The 7754-nt window shown below is 38.8% G+C and overlaps 1 long non-coding RNA gene across 1 annotated transcript; it reads left to right on the forward strand.

Annotated features, from left to right (window-relative positions):
- Positions 1-6769: 6769 nt before the first annotated feature.
- Positions 6770-7199, forward strand: LOC146267937 (uncharacterized). The gene is made up of 3 exons (XR_014768818.1): positions 6770-6793; positions 6960-7025; positions 7142-7199. It is a non-coding gene; the product is annotated as an uncharacterized LOC146267937 (long non-coding RNA).
- The last annotated feature ends 555 nt before the right edge of the window (positions 7200-7754 follow it).

The following is a 7754-nucleotide window of genomic DNA, read 5'->3' on the forward strand; positions in this document are numbered from 1 at the left end:
TTAAATTTAAGGCCTTAAAAAAAGTCTTTAACTGATAGATTTTCATCCGTGGTCTTAAATTTAATCTAGTCAGGTATAAAAAGTTTTACCCTTGTTCTTTTCCAGAATCGCTGGCCGCAGAAAGTTATTATAAACTAGCAAAAAAAAAAAATATGTCTCAGCCTATAGAGTGGAGCTACAAAACCAGCAGAACGGTGCCCTCAGAATGTTGGTTCGGTGGTTGTAGTTCTTTATGCGGAATCTTGGTGTTGGTACGTATGCGGTGATAAAACTACAAAATCTGTGATAAACGGGTCCTTGTATTTTGCGGCCAATGGATTTTCGTTTTAAAATTAGAAAACCAAAATCGGGAAAACAAGCTTTTCCCCGATTACCTTTTAGAAATAGGAAAACAAAAAAACGACCCGTTATCTGATTTGATGTGCTTAAACATGGAAATCAGGAAGTAATATAGTGAGTGGAAGTCTTCTTTCTCAATTTTGCATAGATTTTGGTGTTGTGACCCGGAAGTTGCTCCCACGAGCTTGACAGTCACATATTCAGGATGTCAGCAGAGGGCGCATAGGAGAGCAGATGAACGATAAAATTGCTCGCAGAGCAATAGAGCCTCAATGCAAAATTTGATTACATCGGACTGAAGCATGTTTCCAGAGTCTCATCAGCCACCTCACAAAATAAAGAAGGTTCTACCAAAGCCTGTTTAAGGATTTATATATTATATTAGACATATTATATCAAACATTCTGTGGTTCTACGCCAAATTTGAATATTTTTCTAAGAAAGTCAGCGACCGGATATACTTTGTAAATTATTTTAAAGTGAGTTTCTTTGACTTTTGGGGAAATGGGCCATTTAAAGAATTTGAAATGGTTTTTTTTATGGACAATGCAACCATATTCGGAACCTGTTCACACAATCCTCTGTTATTAAAAAAAAGATTTAGATTTCAAAGCATCACTAATATATGTATTATTACATTTACTGTCAAATAAAGTACAATCATAAATAAAAACATTTGGTAAAGGTCTTATTCTTACATATAACAATGTGCGAACGGTGTGAACTGGGAGTCAGGTGGCTGCGCGGTTAGGGAATCGGGCTAGTAATCTGAAGGTTGTTAGATCGATTCCCGGCCAAAAAGGGAATTGCTCGTGGGAGCAACTTCCGAGTCACTACACAAAAATCTATGCAAAATTGAGAAAGAATATGTCCACACACTATTTTACTTCCCGATTTCCATGTTTAAGCACATCAAAGAAAATCAGATAACGGGTTGTTTTTTCGTTTTCCGTTTTCTATTATCAAAACCTATTTTTCCTATTTCTAAATGGTAATCGGGGAACAGCTCGTTCCCCGATTTTGGTTTTCTAATTTTAAAACGAAAATCCGTTGGCTGCAAAGTACACGGACCTAAATGCAATACCTGCCCGTGAAATACGTCTGCGTCTCCTCACAGTTTGTTAAAGTTCGGCTATGTGTGCAAAATGGGAAAGTGTACTTTCAACGAGACATGGCTAGATCACAGCGATTTCCGCTGTTGGTTGCAAGCGGTACCCAGCTCCAGGTACGAGGCTCGCTGCAAACTTTGCCTAAAAAATATTCAATTGGGTGGGAAGGCGCTGGAGTCACACACTCACTCACACACTTTCTCTATTTGAGGGCAAGTTTGTTTTACCCTATTTTCATTTGTGGGATTTGGCACAATGTTGGGTGTGGAAGGTTACTAATGTGATTAACCTATTTGTAAAATTAATGCTTTTTCAATTACTGAATTCATTTAGAATAAATTCAACAGAATTTTGGTAATGCGTTGTATAGGTCTTAAATTTCGATCTTTATGGTCTGAAAGTATTAAAAAGGTCTTAAATTTGAAACCTGCAGAAACCCTGTATATAAACCGTCTGTGATCTGACGTAGATAGGTGGCTGTGACGTAGATAGGTAGGGTTTTGTCTCGCCTAAACAAAACCTGAGCCGAAAACAGGTGAGAAACTGTTCAACGGCCTAACTTCTCATTTCAGTCCGACAAAGTTTTAGAGCTTTGCACATGCTTTTAGCAACTAATTTCACACATATATAATGTACTGAGAAGCAAATCATGAAATTTGCTATACAGCATCTTTAAGAATAAAAAAAATATGCAAGCTGTCAGCAGGCATTAATTAATCAATGAATGAATGAGTTGCGAAAACTAGATTTACCATATTTTTAGTTGTGGTGGGCCGTTTTCAGGCGTTAACATGCTGCGTTAACGTGAGACTCTTATCGGGCTATAAAAAATATTGCCGTTAATCTATTCTCAAAGTTGGGTGGGAGCTGGGTCTATACTACGCAAGCTATGATGACTTCACCTTGATATTTTAGCGCAGATGTATACCTAGCCGAATTGCACTGTAGGGGGCGAGAATGAGTCTTCGAACCTGTGTGTATGTGTTGTGTATGAAATTACCACATCAAACGTGACGTGCTAACATGGATGCAGCTATGAAGCTGCTGGGTTTGCTTCAGGTTAAAAAAAATCTTAACAAGCTTCCCAATGGAAACTGTTAGTAAACACAAGTACATCTTATTGAACATAATTTATTTTCATCACCAATTATCATAGTAGAACAGCTTTCTCAAGCAGTTTGTGATGCATTTTGGAAACAGGAGATGAGCCCCTGGTCTAATGCGCCACCTGGGTTGAGAAACCCGTTACTTTTAGTCATTATTTGGGTAGCACACATATATTCTGAATGCCTTTGGTAGAATTCAAATGAGCCAATTTCAACTGTTTCAAATCTTCAATATGGGGATTATTCAGTAATACACATTCAGTATTTGTCTAGCAACAATGCTAATGGATTAGAAATGATGACAACATGTTCTAAAGAAACTGTGCTCTTTCAGAAGGCAAAGTAGCAAGCTCTCTGGAAATGGTTGATCTAACAAAACTCAAAAAGAAAGAATGTATTAAATGATGTTGAGAGCAGCAACCTTGCCTTCTGACACCTCGATTTTAGGTTGCTCAGAACACAAACCACAAACTGACAACACAATCTAGGCTTTTTCATATCAGGCTCTTCGTGTGAAGAAATCTAGGTGGAAGAATAACAATGTACTCCCTGATCTCTTTTTCCTGGTGCTTGTGTTGGCTAAAAGGCACAGATCAATAAACTGTCACTGAATAGAGGCATTAGAGAGCCTCCCTCTGAAACAATCCGATACAACAAGAGTGTGGTTATCTCTGTACATTTCTTGGCCATACTTGTCCACACTAGCATGTGCACTACGGTCATGATCTGAAAAATAAAATGAACTATATCAAAATGTTTACTGAGGTGTTTGTTGTTTCCCTTTTGATTGTCCTACTGTGTACTGTTTTTAAGCTGTGTGTATGGACTGCGAAACCGGCAAATGAATTTCCCCTCTTAAGATAAAGAAAGTTGATGATGCTCCATAGTGACACATACAGCTTGGAGGACATAGAGACTCGCCCATTAGCTAAGACTCAATTAGCTTGAAATACTGATACCATGTAATTTAGACACGTTTACCATCAGCATCACTGCATTACCCTGTAAGTAATTGTGAGTGACAAGCATCACACAGCAAACATAGACCTACTGTATATATATATATATATATATATATATATATATATATATATATATACTGTTTGATGCATGTCTTTAGCTGCCTTTGCACAGGTGTCCCAGCAAATGCCTGTGTGTATGTCAGGGAACATATACACAATCAGCCATGTCAAAGGGCAGTAGATACCCTGCAGAGACTCATTTATCTCTTTGTCTTTCTCTGTTAGCACTGGCTCTTCTACTCCTGCAAGCAGCCCTCTGTAGTCCTGAGACACAATACAGACAGTGAACAGATCAAAACTGCCCATTTAGTGGCTTCTCGCCTGTCTACCAGACCTCTGCTTTGTGACCTGTGCAACACCCCTCCCTCAACCGTCGTCCTCTCCCTTTCTTCCTCCCTCTCTCCTCCCTCCCTCTCTCATTCATCTTCCTCCCATATACAATCTAGGGCAGTGGTTCTCAATCCTGGTCCTCGGGACCCCCTGCCCTGCATGTTTTTGATATTTCCCTGCTCCAACACACCTGATTCAAATAAATAGTCCTGATAACGACCCATTAATTTGAATCAGGTGTGTTTGAGGAGGGAAACGTCCAAAACATGCAGGGCAGGGGGTCCCGAGGACCAGGATTGAGAACCACTGATCTAGGGCAGTGGTGCACCCCTAAACAACAGACTAGGATTTATCCCACAACAAGAGCAGTGTTAAATGGGCATGTTGTTGCTTCTGTTATGGTTATTTGAATGAGAGCTTGCATTGAACATTGGTAGATCTCACATAGTTCATTGTAAATCCCTGATGTAGGTTAACCAGAGTTTCTGTATTTTTCGGTTATCTCTGTCTTTCTGCCTCTTGCAACATCCCCATACAAACATGTGTGATGAGCAGGGGGGGTATTCCAGGTAGCGGGTTTAGTGAAAACTTTGAGTTGTTTAACCCTGAAAAGAGGCTTACTCCAAGGTTTCCGTTCCAGAAAGAGAGGAAACGAAACCTTTTGGTAAGTTTCCATGGTAATTTACTCTGTGAAACTAATCTGCTTGCTAGCAGGTTTCCATGCCAAACACTGCGTTTTTACCTGTCCCCTCCCACTTTCTGAGCCAGATAGCGTTGGCAGACATGGGATATCCTTTCCTGGTTCAGCCGAGCGATCTCAAACAAAATATAAATCGCTTAGTTATACGCTTTTATTTTAAGACTGCTATTTGATGTGCTTTAATTCCCTGATGAATACCCAAGTTAACGTTACTCTTTCCTGTCACAACCTGTAATTTATTTTAGCAACATTCTAAACCCTTGGGCCAACGCTAATGTTACACTCAGAACTGACCAAATGCTTTTTGGCACTGCTATAAAGACAAATAATTGAAATTGTATTTGTATTGTATTTCATTGCCTACAAATAGAAATTTAATGAGTATTTTTATTGGCTGTTGTTCCAACTTCCTACAATTTACATGATTGACCATGTACCGTCCTATAACTGGTGTTTCAGCAAATCTATTTCAAGATTGTAGGGGGTCAATATTGGCCAAACAACTGAAACTAATTCCCCTATGGTTTGAAGGAAGATGAGAAACTCCATATTCTACCATATGAGAGGTGGGGGCATGTTGATAGCCTTACAAGATCAGCCTTTATTATTCTGCACTAAGTACACCATCTCTTGGTCGAAATAGAAATTCAGAAAATTCTACAATTAGTATTCATATAGGTTATTGTTCCTACTAGTAACATCACCTGTGACCATGCATCCTCTCGTAACTGGTGTTCCAGTAAATCTTTTTCAAGATTAGCCTTTATTCTTCTACCCTAAATTGGCCTACACCATCTCTTGGTCAGTTTTTGACACTTTATTCATGAGATGCAGTTTGTACAACTCATTTACATGTAACTGAGAGTACATGAGATTGCATTAAATTTCACAGTTCCACATGTATTATTCACCATTAAATGAACATCTTACTATATACAGCATACATGCTCTGTTGTCAGAATGTGTTAATCGTTTTTATATTCATTATTCTCATAATGTCAGTGTAACTGACAATTCCACACAAGCCTGTAAATAAAAGTACATGGAGAGAGAACTACCAGTAGCTACCATACATAATCAGGACCGCGTTTGTGCAATGGGCAGGAAGGGCTGCTGCGCCGGGCCCCGGCCACTAGGGGGCCCCAGCACGCAAAAAAAAAAAAAAAAAGATTAAAATGTTTTTTTTAATGCATTTACCCACCCGTAGTGAAGTGCACGTTCTCACGTATCGTTGCCGGTATCAAAGCATGCAAGACAACAATGGCTTCGCATGAAGGTGATTGGATACGGTCATTGGACAAATGCTGCGATTATTATGTCTCGCCCTCGACGAGTAGGGGGTACCTGCAGAGCCGGAGAGCCCGGAGAGCCGGAGAGCTGCAGTTTCAGGACCGCAGTTTCAGGACCGCAGTTCTAGAACCTTCGTTTTATCTGACAGCGCCATGTAGCGAATGGGATAAACATGGACCGGAACAAGATAATATTTTCCTGCACTAGTGAATATTATAGGATTACAGCTCAGAACAAGATTGACTAGAATCAGAGTGTAAGTAGCTAATGTGAATCGCGTATGGTTATGTATAAAACAATTCTGGTGTCTTGAATTGGACAACGTTAGCTAGCTAACTTCAACTTTGCTGTCGAAATCATTTCAAGACACTCGAGTGGTTTTCAACGTCAAAAAAACTACTTGATTAGCTAGAGCTAACATTCAGTAGTAATAGCACTAGTTAGGTAGCTATACACGCATAGCTTCCAAACAAACTGTAAATTGTTACTCTGTTTATTTGTTTAATGAAACAGTAGCGACGTAGCTTATGTAAATTAAGTTAGCTAAACGTTCAAAACAATTCTGGTACAATTATCTGTTCACTTATGATAATTTTATGAAATATAAACTTTTAGACTATTTGTTTTGTTTTATTGAAACCAGTGCGATTTTGGCAAGCCCAACTACTGTAGGTGTCTTATGATAAAGCCAGCACATTAATACAACTTAAAAAATGATAAATTAAAAGCAAGTGGATTCGATCTGTCAGCTAAACGAAATCTGCAGCCTACTGTCTTAAAAATTAACCATATAATTTTTGTAGGCCATCATATAGGCTACAGCCTGAGTATGCTGAGGAGTCTGTCCCTGCAGGATGCAGAAAAGGTCTTCATCTCTGGACCAGTTTATCATCGGAGGTAAGTAGAGAATGTACATTTTCTGCACAATGCCATACAACTTTATAATCTACTATTAATACCTTTAAAATCAACCACTTAATTCATGCTAATTAATGTACACTACTTTGTTAGGGTAGCTAATATTTATGCTTACCTAGAAGTAATATTGTATGTACTATTCCAGTGAAGTGGAGGAGTTTGATAGGTGGATATTTAAACAATTGCGCACAAAAGGGAGACCATTCAACTAGTAAGTAGTGCTGTTACCGACTTCACCATATGGGGTTTGATTATTATAAGGTCAGGAAAAGTCAAAAATCCATAGTTTTTTATATTTGTTTTTCTTGCTTCTATCTCTCATTGAAGAATGAAGTTGTATGGAGGTCTGGATGGAGTGATATGGAGGGGATGGAGTGATATGGAGGGGTGATTGTCATTGTTTGACAATTATTCAAAATAAACAATGTATATATTGAATCTGCCCTGAGAGTCAACCTTGTGTCTTGCCTCTCTAACATTACACATTTGTGGTTGAGATTGAGTGACTGCAAAAGCCATAGCAAATAGAATAGAACTTCACTTTTCCAGAACTTTGTGGTGTCAGACACATCCAAAATGTAGCATGCACACAGGCATGTGCAGTATTTACAGGAATATGAAAGATGATCTGATCCACTGATGTGATCAATGTTTTGAGTCATGTCCAATACAAAACATCATCGAGCATGCCCATCCACACCAACGGAAGCATCCTCATGCAGCCCATCCACCATAGAGGTTCACCACCAGCAGCAGAGAAGGAAGCGGTGGATCCTCCGCAGCACCACCATCCCACATTACTCAATGAAAATGTTTTTTTTGTGATGATGACATTAAATAAATTAAAGTATAACAGATTAGAGTTAAACTTGTAATTCCTCAGATAACTTTGATATTCATGTATAATAGAGCATAAAATAAAATAATGAAACGAATCACA

The sequence above is a fragment of the Hypomesus nipponensis genome, chromosome 11 (assembly GCF_054491055.1).
Source record: "Hypomesus nipponensis isolate SF chromosome 11, ASM5449105v1, whole genome shotgun sequence".
In the NCBI taxonomy this organism is placed as follows: Eukaryota; Metazoa; Chordata; class Actinopteri; order Osmeriformes; family Osmeridae; genus Hypomesus; species Hypomesus nipponensis.